The sequence below is a fragment of the Dromiciops gliroides genome, chromosome 3, assembly GCF_019393635.1.
Source record: "Dromiciops gliroides isolate mDroGli1 chromosome 3, mDroGli1.pri, whole genome shotgun sequence".
NCBI classification, from domain to species: Eukaryota; Metazoa; Chordata; class Mammalia; order Microbiotheria; family Microbiotheriidae; genus Dromiciops; species Dromiciops gliroides.
In genome coordinates, this window is record NC_057863.1 from 338,288,069 (window position 1) to 338,301,521 (window position 13,453).

Sequence of the window (13,453 nt, forward strand, 5' to 3'; positions counted from 1 at the left end):
CTGATGACTGAAAGAGCAAAAGGCAGGAGGTAGGAGTGTCACAAGAGCTGAGATCCTCTTAGAGTTGAGGTTCCTAGACTAAACCTAGCACTCTAGTAATAAAAATCTAAGAAATAGTAAAGAAGAACTTCAAATGAGTAATATGTCAGAATGTGAAGGTCAAAAAGGTACGTTATTGTGAAGAAAGTTACATTAAAAAATCAATTATTTTCACAGAAATTCTGTGCACAGAAGAAATAAAGACAGGCGAGAAGTTGAATGTTTTAGACTGGAGTTATAGATGTGGAAATCATGTGGAAATCATGTATACAAAGCAAAGGAAAACATTTGACACAGAATGAACTTACCAAGGTATACTCAGAACTAAGCCTTTGAGGATGCTTAAAGGACAAAGTAAAAAGGAAATTAGCAAAAGGCACAAAAAAGAAACGGTGCTAGAAGAATGAAGAAAATCTAAACCATACAGTATCATTTTAAACTTTTCAGGATATCACTTCCTTAATTCTATCCATATAATTCTATTAATTTTATCTAATGCTTATCATAAATACATACCATCCATTTTCAGAGTTATTGAATTTTAGGCAAGAAAGAAGTAGTCTGGAGAAGAGCCTATCTTTTCATTTAACAACTCACAACCTCAAAAATTAATTATAGGGGCAGCTAGGTGGCACAGTGGATAAAGCACCAGCCTTGGATTCAGAAGGACCCGAGTTCAAATCCGACCTCAGCCACTTGACACTTACTAGCTGTGTGACCCTGGGCAAGTAACTTAACCCTCATTGCCCTGCCCCCACCAAAAAAAAAACCCCAAACAAAAATTAATTATAGACCACCTTACATTGTTACTTATATGTTACTGCTTTGCCTATCCACAGCTTATCTTCCTGCACAATATTATAAGCTTCTGGAAATCAGGAATTGATGTCATATTTCTTTTTGCATTCCTCACAACACCTAGCTGGGTAATGTGGTATATATATAGTAAGAGCTCAATGAATACTTTTTTTTTTGGCCTCCCAACCCTTGCTGCTTATTTGATCTTTGTTACATACGGCTCTTTCTCCCCTTCACTTTCAAATCCTATCGAGTTCAACTCAACTGCCTACCTACCTAATCGTACATAAAATCCCTGTCTTATAAACAAACTCTGAACTAATCCTGAAGCTTTTTACCTAAGTATTTTCTCTACCTCTTCACCTAGCCTTATCCATGAGACACGACTTCTTTGCATCACCCCCTTTCTACCATACCAGTCTCTAGGAAAGGAAGAGGAATCTGCCTGAGCTCCAATACCTTTCAGATCATCAACAACAAAGCTTTCTCTTTTTAAGTCCATGCTATCCACTAGTCCACCCTTTTCCATATTCTCCTTACCATTATTCACTTATTTCCCCAATAGTATATCTTGCTTGATAACTTCAGCACCTGGCTTAAGTCTTCACCACTTCATCTCCTGCTATCATATTTGGCAACTTCATTACCTTATGTTTCTGGTACATATAAGACCTGACTTCCAAATTTCTTAACCTCAACTTGTTATTTTCTCTATTTCATTTCAGTACCCATCAATACATTACATATCAATCATTGCTATATCAAGAGCACATCAAATTCAACTATTTCAAATGCTGAGTATCCCTCTCTGCTTATAATTATTTTACGTTGTACCTCTATGAGAGAACCACACAAGATAAAATTAACAATTCTGATTACATGAAATTTAAAAGATTTTGTACAAACAAATCCAAAGTGGTAAAAATTGGAAGGGAAGGGGCAGCTAGGTGGCGTAGTAGATAGAGCACTGGCCCTGGATTCAGGAGGACCTGAGTTCCAATCTGGCCTCAGACACTTAACACTTACTAGCTGTGTGACCCTGGGCAAGTCACTTAACCCCAATTGCCTCACCCCCCCAAAAAAATAAAAAAAAATTAAAAAAGAGTTGTATATAGGGGGCAGCTAAGTGGCACAGTGGATAGAGCACCGGCCCTGGATTCAGGAGTACCCAAGTTCAAATCCGGCCTCAGACACTTGACACTTACAAGCTGTGTGACTCTGAGCAAGTCACTTAACCCCCATTGCCCCACCAAAAAAAAAAAAAAAAAGGAAGGGAAACAGATAACTGAGGAAAAAAACTCTTTGTAACAAGTTTCTCTGACCAGGTAAAGGTCTCATATTCAAATCTATAAGAAACTGATTCAAATTTATAAAAACAAAAGTCATTCCTCAATTATAAATGGATCTTTAAAAAGGATTTTTTAGAGGCAGATTTCAAAGGAAGAAATCCTCTCAACAATCATGTGAGGGGCAGCTAGGTGACTTACTAGCTGTGTGACCCTGGGCAAGTCACTTAACCCCAATTGACTCACAAAACCAAAAAAAAAAAGTGAAAAAAAAATGGTCTAAATCTCTAATAATTAGAGAATGCAAATTAAAGCAACTCTGAGATTCTACTTCATACCTATCAGACTAGAAATGATGGAAAATGTCAAATGTCAGAGTGACTATATGAACACTGGTATACCAGTACACTGTTGAGGGATCTGTGAATTTGTCTAGCAATTCTGGAAGGAAATTTGGAACTATGCCAAGGAAGAAACTGTGCCATATCCTTTGACCCAACTATACCACTTCTTGATCTATACCCCCAAAGCAATGAGAAAAGGATCTATATGTATAAAATATTTGCAGCATGTCTTTCTATGGTAGCCAAAAAAGGGAAACTAAGCAGGCATCTTATTGGGGAATAGCTAAACAAATTGTAGTATATAAATATAGTGAAATATTATTGTGCCATAAGAAATAATGAAATGGAAACCGGAAAGACCTTTATGTACTGATGCAAAGTAAAGAGAACAGAAGCAGAATAATTTATACAATAACAATATTATAGAAGAAAAATAACTTTGAAAAACCTTAAAACTAGGATAAATGACATGATAAACTAGGAGTTCAGAAGAATGAAGATGAAACATGCCACTCACCTCCTGAAAAGATATATAAAATTTAAAATGCAGAGATAAGTATTTTCAGAAATGGCTATGGTGGGGATTTGTTTACTGAACAATACAACTATGCACTGAGGGATTTGGTTTTGGGCTTTTTTTTTTTAATTTGCTCAGTGGTTGGAGAAGTAAGTCAATAATTTTTTTTAAAAACTTGAAAATACTATTGAAAAATTAAAATAATAAACTATTTAAAAAATTACTCCCTTAGCAGTTTTCAAACATTCCCTCAAACCAGCAGCCCAAGATTGTGCTGTCAGAGCAGGCTCCCTTTTCTCTCCTGACTCCCCACCCAGTCTAAACTCACTTTCATCTTGCCTTCTCTGGTACTCTAGCCTGGCTCCCTTGATTTCTGCTGTGCCCACCATGTCAACCTCTAAACATCAGTTATGCTCATAGTGCCAAAAGTTACTAGAAGAAGTCATAACTGACTCAGCCCATTAACAAATTCATTGCTGTCTAATCTTAGGTCGTCACTGTTGCTTGCTCACTGGCTATGACATTCTCCAGAAATAAATTTCCCAAACTTATTTTACTTTCAAGCCCCAAATTCTACCTCTGTCTCCTTCATTCTTAATGATTTAACGACCTCCCTCTATTTATTTTGCTAAGAAAAAGTGATAAAGTGATAAAGGCCTTCTGGCATAAATGAGCCTCCTTAATTTCTTCACTGTCTCCAAATTTCTCTGAATCTTCAACCTCTTTTTTTGACCTTTTCTCATGTCTAGGAAGAATTACACCTCCTCCCTTCCAAGGCTATCTAGTCATAGTTGTTATTGTTCAGTTGTGTCCAACACTTCATGACCCTACTTGGGGTTTTATTGACAAAGATAATGGAATGGTTTGCCATTTCCTTCTCCAACTCATTTTACAAAAAAGGAAACTAAGGCAAACAGGGTCACAGATCTGAACTCAGGTCTTTCTGACTACAGATCCAGCACTCTATCCATTATGCCACTTTGTTTTAAATTCCCCCAAACCTTCTTTGGAGCTTTAACTCCATGAATTATCCTATTATCTTCAATTTCAATTTATCTTCCTTTGCTCTGAACTGTCTACAATCTCAATCACAGTTCTGCCTATATTAACCCCCCCCATATATACACACATACATACATATATATGTATATATACACACATACATACATATGTGTATGTATGTGTGTTTGCATATGTGTATGTATGTGTATGTGTATCTATATGTATGTGTGTTTGTATATATGTGTATTGTGTGTGTTTGTATACACACATATACATACATACATACATACATACATCTCTCTCTCTCTCTCTCTCTCTCTCTCTCTCTCCACCTCAAGTGCCATCTTTTTAACTATAAACTTTTTTTGTGTGTCCCCCCACTACTCCCATCAGGGTTAAGTGACTTGCCCAGGGTCACAATGCTACAGAATTTCTTTTATTTGACTATGTATACTGATTACAAGAGGTTTGGTTTTTTTTCCTTTTTCAGGTCAGGAGGGGAAAAAGAGAAGGTAGATTTTTGTTAACTGACAAAAATTAAATTTTTTTTTTAAATAGAAGTCATCTTCACTTCTTTACCAGTCACTTACTCTGTTTTCCCTTACAACATGGTTTTGGTCACAATGCTCAACTGAAAGTGCCTTCTGAAGGTCATTAATGATAACAAGGTACAGTTTAAGAATATAAGGTTTAGGGTGAAAGGACGTGAGTACAAATTCCAGTTCTGCCACTTACTAACTGGGTGACCATGGGCAAGTCACAACCTCTCTAGGACTCAGTTTCCTCATCTGTAAAACAAAGGTAACTAAATAACCTCTAAATCCTAGTAACACTTTACCATCCCCATGAGATACAGTGTGTTGTACTAGATAAAGAGCTGGCCTCAGAGGCAGGAAGACCAAGGTTCAGTCCCCACTGTATGCCTTCCCAAATAATTTAATCTCAGAGCCCCCAGGCAACTTCCCAAGATTATAAATTTCAAAACAGCTGCCAACCTGCACTAGTAAAGGAAGATCCTAGACTGTGTTATCAATTTAAAAAGATATCCCATTTGCCAAATCCAATGCCTCAGTCTACATCCTCAACATTTCTGCCACATTTGATGCTATCTAATCTCAATAAAATTCTTAATGACTATGTCACTACATTAACCCTTAATCACTTATTCCTCTGACCACTCTTTTGCTAACTCCTCTTTCTATACTCTCTCCTCTTCCACTATGACCTCTAAGTGGACAAATCCCTGTTTCTAGTCCCAAGCCTTCTCCCAAACCCAATTCCTACATTTCCATTGGCCTACTGGACATCTACACACAGAAGCCTCACCAACGCTTGAATTTCAATGTTTAAAACAAAAAATATAATTCTCCACTAAAACCAATTGATCCTGGTTATATGCCATTCTCTGTCACCCTTGATAGAAATCCTGGAATTATCTGACATCTTCTTTGTCCTTTACCGAATACTGTTTATTTTTCTTTCATAAAGTAGCTCTTGCTGAATCCTTCCTGTCCAACTCTAAGATTCCTATAATTAATAACAATACTCTGTAATAAATATTTACTGATAGACTATAACATTCCCATTCCTAGTGTCACATAGTGCAACAAAGAGAGTACTGAGTTTGGTGTCAGCACCTGAGATCAAAGCCTATACTTACTAGCTGTGTGACCTTGGGCAAGTCACTTAATCTCTCTACACCTCAGTTTCTTCATCTTTCAAAAAAAGAGGTTAAATCAGATGATTTCTAGGGTCTCTTCTATTCTTACAATCTATGATCACTCACTTTCCAATCTATCCATATTGCTAACTTCCTAATGTATCACTCTGATCATGTCATCAAAAAATTAATAGCCCCCCATTAGCTACTGATTAAAAGCCAAACTTGTCTGCAATTTGGGGTCCTCCATAATCTGCCCAAAAAACCTATCTTACTACTTCCCAACATGAACTGTTTTCCAGGCAATCTGACTTACATCCCATTCCCCAAATATACATTCCTCTTTTCTACCTTCTTTCCTGATATTATTCTCTCTGCCCTCCCCAGTCCATTCTTCAAGGTATAGCTACAATGCCATCCTTCCAATGATGTCTTTCCTGATCAACTCAATGTAAAAGCTATGCCTCACTTAGCAACATTCCCAGTACATTTAATCTGTACAATTTAGAAGACATTTACCAAATACTATGTGGTATTGTAAAGATTTGATTATACACAGTACAATTCTATATACGAACAATGCTTGGCAGAATGTCTTATAAATAGTAGATGCTCAATATATGCTTGTTGAATAAATGCTGAGTTCATCATACATATTCATCCTCATATAACCACACTATACTATATTTCAGGCATATTAACTTAACAAATATTGATTGAGCACAAGTTACTATGCATAAGATAAATATCTCCCCTATATCCTTCAAACCACCAAAAATTTTCAATCTTATTTTAGTTGCTCCTCAATATATTCTAATTTTTCTACTACCCTCTATAAATTCCCAGATATATTTTAATCTACCCTGGTTGGGATTGATTGCTATACAAAATAAGAAGTAGTAAGCATGGCTTCCCAAAGCATCATGGAAAGAGTAAGTATGTGAATTGGTCACTAAATGATAGGTAAAATTTTGATAAATTATCTCCATAATAAATATATGACTCAATAACTTCTACATCTTTCTAATCTTCTCTTAAACATTCATATGTTCTCCTCTTCTTCCTTGAGACATCCCTTCCAGGTTGCTCTTTTCATAATCCTATTCAGAAAGTCCCCTCTTCCTTCCTTCCAAAACATTCCTGTATCAGTTCACTGCAGAATGCTAACAGGTATACCAAACTACTACAATCCCCTTTATCATCTCCTGATCACATATTCCATTTTCCTCCATTCCCTCTATCAGATATTTCCCTTCTTTCTCCTCATATTCCTTTCACTTATTCCTTACACTCAATTTTCATATCCCCTATACTGATTCATCAAACCCAACTCTTATGTTAGTTTTTCCAGTGATTTTCCAAAATTATGCCAAAAGTCTTTTCATTCATTCAGAACATCTAGACTACAGAAGAGAGGAGTTTGATTCCATTCTGTTTCCCTTCTGGATTTCCAAAGATCTTTTCAAGAATTAGCCTAGGGGCAGCTAGGTGGTGCAGTGGATAGAGCACCAGCCCTGGAGAACCTGAGTTCAAATCCGGCCTCAGACACTTTACACACTTACTAGCTGTGTGACCCTGGGCAAGTCACTTAACCCCAATTGCCTCACAAAAATAAATTAATTAAATTAAATTAAAAACAATAAAAGAGTTATCCTAAATCCATTAAATTTTCCCAGTGACTCTATGTCATAATGGTTTCTCCCTTCTCTGAACTCCTATCAAACTTGTTATTTCTCTCATGTTGGCACTTAATCATATATTTCCTAATATGAAATATGACTATAATGTAGCATATTTGGTATACCAGAAAACATATATCCAGGGGATTGCTGTCCTTCAAAGTAGTCACCTATGGGGTAGGAGGGTCTACACTTCTTTCAACAATGCTTCCCTTGTTTAAAAAAGTCTTTTTGAAACAATAATAAGATACAAATCTAAACTTTCCCACTCCTTCCACACACAAGTCTCGCGACCTTATAGTCACAAGTTTTAACTAAAAACAGTATTATATAACTTGATCGCCCACCTTATTCAGTAGGCTTAGTCCTGAATGACTTAGCTCTACACAAAAACATGTTCAAAGGACCAAAGAGGATATTCAAAAAAAACATGCAGATGGTTCTGAAGGTAATTCTAAAAGAGAAGTTCTAAAAAACATTTTGAACAATGGCATCCTTGAAATAGTTGTATTACTCTACAGGGTGACAACAGTACATATTTATGCCTTTAAACAACGTATTGGGTTTTTTTTAATCTCTCATGTTATATTGGCACTTCACATTATTACTTAGCTGTTTAATATGTTTTATTTCCTGTCAGACAATAAATTATGTCCTGCACTTTTCTGAACCCCTGCAGTATATGATAGCAGACATTTCATAAACTGAATAAAATCCTTGGACCAATACAGATCTCACCCAGCCCACAAGCAATTCTACCGAGTAGGGGAACCAAAGACTAACCCAAATTTTATTACAGGCCAGAACAACTCCAAACCAAAGAGAATTAGGTTTGGAGAGAACCCTTGGGTCCCTTTTTACATTAGATAAATTAAAGCCCCATTTTCACCTAAATCTAATGTAATTTGTTCTGTCAACTCTCTTCTATACTTCACCTCCTGAAAGAATAAAAACATTTTTTTCTCTTCTCCCCATTAACTGAACCCTTGCCAAAACCGCCTTCCACACACTTTCATTTTTTTCTTTCTATCACTAGCACCAAAGTGCCTGGCATGTAGTAGGCGCTCAATAAATGCTTTGAAATTTAATCAAACTGAATACTGCTGCTTTCCAAGAACATCATAGCCCTTCCTACTACACAATCCTCATTCTCCCTCTACTGTGGAAAGTCCCACCATTTTCCTTACCAATAACACACTATTTTCATACATAAGGTAGCTAGGTGTCACAGTGAACATAGAGCATTGGACCTAGAGTCAGGAAGACCTGAGTTCAGATCCAGCCTCAGACAATTCTAGCTGTGTGACCCTGAGCAAAACGCGACCTCTGTCAGTTCTCTCTACTATAAAAATAGAGATAATAATAATAGTACCTACCTTCAAGAATTGTTGTGAGGATCAAATGAGATAGTTGTAAAGTGCTTTGCTATTTAGCAACTAATTCAACAAACACTTTAAATCATTACTTTGTGGCTAGCATTATTGTAAGGGATATACAAGAAACCAGAATATACAGTCCCTTACAAACCCCAGAATACACTACCCTTGAAGAGATTAAAATCTAGCTGGGGAAACAAGATGGACATATATGAAACAATCAATAGAACAATTCTTAGCTGCATTACTGTGTTATGTTTACACTATATGTAAGTGTTAAGGTAATTAAAATTAGGGAAAAGATCATGACCAGTTGACTTTATGTCCTCAGGCGATGTTTTAAGGAGAGAAATCTTAAGATGAACCTACTGATGATATCTATTACCCTGGTTCCAGCAGGCATTGTTTAATGAAAGGACCACTGGACTTAGAAGCAGGACACCAAGATTGCAGTTCCAACCCTTTCTAGTTTTATGAACTGGGCGAATCACTTAACCTGAATCTGTCTCCTCAATTATAAAAAGGGGATATTAACATTTATACTTCCTATTTCATTCGATTCACATGAAAAAAATAAAATATTTTATAAAACTTAAAGCACTATATAAATGTGTTATTAGTACTGCCCATATTGCCTCTGTAGAAATTCGATGTAGAATTCTACATAGGTCAACATTTTAAATAATTCTTTCTGATATCTCAAAAAACTTTGTTTAAAACTACCACATATCTCCTCAACTATCCAACTGAGGCAGCATGGTATAGTGGAAAAAATAAGATACTTGGAGATGGGATACTAGGATACTTCTGTGACCGTGGACAAGTCATTTAACCAGAGCCTGAATTTCATCTATAAAATGGGCTTTTTTTCTCATAAGCTTCAACTGTCTCTGACTGTGATTAAAATCCTCCAAGTACTTATACCCAAATGCCCTCAGATCCATTAACTATTCATTTGCCCTTTATATAACCTTATCCTCTTTCCACAAATTAGCTACCACTTCCATTCTGCAATACCCCATTTTAGAACAGAAGATCTACCATACTGGACTGAAAAGGATATTTAGGAGTTGCTGTTCCCCATGCCTTACCCCACAATCTGTACACACAAATAATTCCAGAAGTCCTCAAAAATAACATCACACAATAAACCTAATAACTCCTTTCAAGTTCTAAAACTCACCATCCAGCAGCTTTATTAATCTGAAATTTGAGTCCTTTATGTTACAATTTAAAGATTTTTTTTTTCTGATTCCCACAAAGCTCATTGGCTCACACAATCTTGGAACTGAAAGAATCTTAGAGACCAGATAGTCTAACCCCAAGGCATTTTTAATAAGTGGTCATCACAACTCCCCAGGATCTGAAGCTCACTAGTTTATAAAGTAGTGCTTTCTAGATACACAGTACCCATACCTAATACTTCATTTCTTATTCCCTTAGAGGCCTACCCAACAACTTTTCCCTTTGCTGTTCCTCTCAAGTTGTCTTTCATATAACCCATTCCATTTTCCTTACCACACTCACTTTTCCCATTGTCCCTAGGTATATATCTCCAGAGTTCTACTTCTTTATGATTCTTTCCCTTCAGAGATATCCTGCCCTTTCAGAGATTTCCTTCATCTGTCTACCTCAACTTCATATTTTCAATTCTCTCCTTCCTCACTCTGCTCATAACCTTCCCAAGATACCCCACTACCTATGAACCATCCTCTCCCTTTTGAAAACAGTTAAGCAAAATGCGGAATAAAAAGGTCCATCTCACCTTTCTAATCCAACAGGCTGAATTTCTAAATTCTAAGGTAGATCTCAGGGTATATATGGCTATAGAATAGGGTTCCTCGTTGGGGGCCTACTCCGGAATGATTTTAGGTGATCTAGCTCAGGTCAAGTCAGTCTTGCTTATGTTATGGAAAGATTCTAGTCCTTCCTGTTAGGATCCAAAAGAGACTCAGCCTGTTGGGGTTCCTCTGGATGGGATGGACTATAGAATAACAAAGAAAAGGTCCTGAACTCCTTTAGCCACCCAAGACTTGGAGAGACATTCTGAATCAATCCAAATCCAGATGCAGACCTTCTGCAACATTTTTCTTCACAGCATATCTGCTAAAGCAGAAGAATGCAGAAGAAATCTCTAAGTAAGAAAACTACTCCTGACAACCCCTTTTGTCAGATAGCTTCTCTCTTCCGCTGATACCCTCATGATATCCCAAATATTTCCTCCCAACATCATGCAAACATACCTGAGACTTCAGTTTCCTCAATGGCAAAAACAGGAAGTTGGACTAGATGATCTCTTAAAAGTCTTCCACTTCTAAAATTTTATGAAGCAAGCCTTTCCCAACCAACCCATCCAACTAGGATCCTCCTTAAATGTATTATTGCACATTGCATTGGACTCTTCCCTTTTGTCTACCACCACCCTAGTAATATACCCTCTAGACCAGCTCTCTTGGTCAAATTGGCAATAGAGTAGACAGCTGACAGACACAACCAATAAAGTTATTTCTATTCTGGCACTTTCAAGAATAGTTTTCATTAGACCACTGACATGTTACTTTAAACTTGCTAGAATTTCAAAATCATAGCCTGTAGCCTTCATTCCAGGATTATCATAAAGGTTCAGGCCCAATGTAGGCGTCAAAAGAACTCCCTTAAGTCATCCTGGACCAATTTAAGCTCCAAGACCCAACCCCATAGTTAAGTCCAAAACACATACTAAATCCCACTTATTAGATGAATAAAATGACAAGAGAGGAGTCCTATCTGAGCTTGATACCAAATCAGTAAGGAACAGGGTACTCTTCAGTCTTTCACTTATTCAGTTAGACTTTTCTCTCCTACCTCTTTATCTCCAACACTTAATATACCCTCTTGCCTTGGCCATATATTTTTTATTACTAGATATTCTTCATAGCCATTACTTTCTCCCCCTCAATCCTTTCCATTTTTCCATACATCTCCCCACACTGGACATCACCTGAATCCTAATGACTCCTCTAGAGATACCCCTTCATTCCTCCTATCATGGGACAACTCTTTATCCATCCCTCATCAGATTGATGCCTACTATGTGGAAAACAATGCTAAGTACTGTAGGGATTCATCTCCTCCACATCCTCCTCATTCAATCACAGCTTCCAACTTTGTACATACACCTTTGACATCCTCTCCTTTCCTGTGAGATTGTTCACACCTCAACTACTCCCTTCCTCTTCCCTCTTCTAACAATTCTTTCCTATCTCAGGTGCCCTCTCCCCTTCTCTGATACTCCCTTCACACCTTAGACATTGCCTTTCCCTCTTGATAACCCTTTCACACTTTAGATGAGTCCTTCCTTCTGGGCATTCCCTTCAAACCTCATACTCTCTCTCCTGCTATCCCCCTTTCAAACCTTTCCTCCTCTCCCGACACCCCCTTCCCATCCCAGATACTCCCTCCCTTCCAGACATTCTCTTCACACCTCAGATAGCACTTCCCCTCTTGACATTCCCTTCACACCTCAATTCCTTCCCCACCCCCTCCTACTCCTCCGACATAAACTTCACACTTTCAATCTTCTAACCCTTCTGACAATCCCTTCACACCTCAAATACAAATTCCTTTCCCTCCCGATACCTGCTTCCCACCTCAGGCAGTCCCTCCCCTCCTACCATGTCCAGTCGTCTGACATCCCCTTACAGCTCAGGTATTTCCTGCCCTCCAGATGGCACCCCCCCTTTCACACTTCAGAGAGTCTCTAGCCTCCTAACACTCCCTGCACACCCCTTGTAGTCCCCTTTCTGCTGACAACTCCTTCCCACCTCAAAGATTCCTTCTCCCCCGACCCCCCCCCCTTCATGCCTCACATAGTCCCTCCCCTCCCAACATTCCCTTCACACCACAGGTAGTCGGTCCCCCTTCTCCTGACACCCTCTTCCCACCTCGGATAGTCCCTCCCCTCCTGACACCCCTTTCATTATCCCTCGGCCCCTCTGCACCCCAGTCCTCACTCCCTCTCTAGAAGGCCCCTTCTCCCTCCCTCCCTCCCTCCCTGCGTGCCTGGATCCTTCCCTCTCTCCCTCATGAATTTCCTCTCCCTTTTTCCCCCAACCACCGCTCCATCCATCCCTCCCCCTCAGACGCTCCCCGCATCTGCGCCCCTCCCCCGCGGCCGTTAACGCCGCGCGCTCCCCTGCCCCCCCTCGCCCCCGCAGCCGCGCGCTCTCCGCCGCCCCCCCTCCGCAGCCGCGCGCTCCTCTGCGCCCCCCCCTCCCCCTGCAGCCGCGCGCTCTCCCCCTCCCGCCCGGAGCCCAGGCCCGGCCTGCCAGGCCGTGCTCTTTACCGCGGGCGGCGAACAGCGCGGTCACCAACCGGGGGCGGCAGCGGTTCCGGCCATTCTATGGGCCGTAAGAGGAGGGGAAGGGGGGAGGGGGGAGAAACTTTGGTGGTGGCAGCTTCAGCAATAGCTCCCACCCCTGCGCCTTTCTCCTCTTCCTCCCCCTCCTCCTCCTCCTCTTCCTCCTTCTCTTCCTCCTCCCAGAGCAGTCGAGATGCAGACATGCCCCGGCTAGAGCGCCGCCGCCGCCGCCGCCGCCAAGGTGCATTGTGGGAAACCCCGCACGGGAAGCACTCCACGTCTTCCCTCCGCCCGCCCTGCTCTAGCAGTGAACCTTCCCCCCTACTGAGTTCGGGGAAGGGATGCCCGAGAACGAGCACAAGTACGCAGGCGCGCAGGGGCGCGCGTTCCCCTAGTTCAGAGCGCGAGCCTAT

At 39.8% G+C, this 13,453-nt stretch overlaps 1 protein-coding gene across 4 annotated transcripts in view; it reads right to left on the reverse strand.

Annotated features, from left to right (window-relative positions):
- Positions 1-13,244, reverse strand: part of ZNF148 (zinc finger protein 148) — a 151,553-nt gene extending 138,309 nt beyond the window's left edge. For 2 of the 4 annotated variants that reach the window (XM_043991943.1, XM_043991939.1), the window contains exon 1: positions 13,026-13,244. The gene's annotated coding sequence lies outside the window, so the exon portion shown is untranslated. Of the gene's footprint in view, positions 1-10,944; positions 12,479-13,025 lie in introns of those variants that run through there. The other 2 variants (XM_043991945.1, XM_043991944.1) reach the window with 1 other exon arrangement.
- Between the last annotated feature and the right edge of the window lie 209 nt (positions 13,245-13,453).